Source organism: Arachis duranensis, chromosome 9, assembly GCF_000817695.3.
Source record: "Arachis duranensis cultivar V14167 chromosome 9, aradu.V14167.gnm2.J7QH, whole genome shotgun sequence".
In the NCBI taxonomy this organism is placed as follows: Eukaryota; Viridiplantae; Streptophyta; class Magnoliopsida; order Fabales; family Fabaceae; genus Arachis; species Arachis duranensis.
This window is the reverse complement of record NC_029780.3, coordinates 88,077,604-88,078,524: the sequence shown is the minus strand read 5'-3', so window position 1 is coordinate 88,078,524 and position 921 is coordinate 88,077,604.

Here is a 921-nt window from a genome sequence, read left to right as displayed (position 1 = left end):
TTGGAGCAGTGATCTGCTAAGGCTTGGCTGGCCATTGGCCATGTCTAGTGTTTTGGACCGAAGCTTTCTTTGAAAGCTTGGCTGGCTGTGAAGCCATGTCTAATTCCTGGACCGGAGTCTTAGACTAGCATTGCACTGATTCCTGGAATTCTCATTGAGAATTTTGATACCTTTTTTTTCACTTAATTTTCGAAAATCACAAAAAAATTTTACAAAATCATAAAATCCAAAAATTTCTTGTTTGAGTCTAGTGTTTCATCTTAAGTTTGGTGTCAATTGCATGCATTCATTCATGTGTCTTAAGGATTTTCAAGTAATTCTTGATGATTTCTTACTCTGATCTTTGAATTCTCTTGACTTGAGTGTTTGTGTGTCTCATATGCATTAGTGTCAGTAGTATACAAACTGCTAAGTTTGGTGTCTTGCATGCATTGTTATTTGATTCTTGTTGCATTTTGATTTTTCCTTATTATTAAAAATCCAAAAATATTTTTAATTTGTGACTTTTCAAGTCAATAATACAGAGAATTGAAGATTCAGAACATTCAGCAGAGGAATTGCACAGAAAAAGCTGGGCGTTCAAAACGCCCAGTGAAGAAGGACAGACTGGCGTTTAAACGCCAGCCGGGGTGCCTGGCTGGGCGTTTAACGCCCAAAAGGGTAGTGATTTGGGCGTTAAACGCCAGAATGTGCACCATTCTGGGCGCTTAACGCCAGGATGGCACAAGGGGGAAGATTTTGTTTTCAAATCAAATTTTGTTTTAAGTTTTCAAAATCTTTTCCAAATCAAATCTTTTTCAAATCAATTTTCCAATCAAATCTTTTTCAAAATCAATTTCTTTCCATTTTTAAAGATACTTGCCATCAATTAATGATTTGATTCAACACTTCAAGTATGTTGCCTTTTCTGTTGAGAAAGGT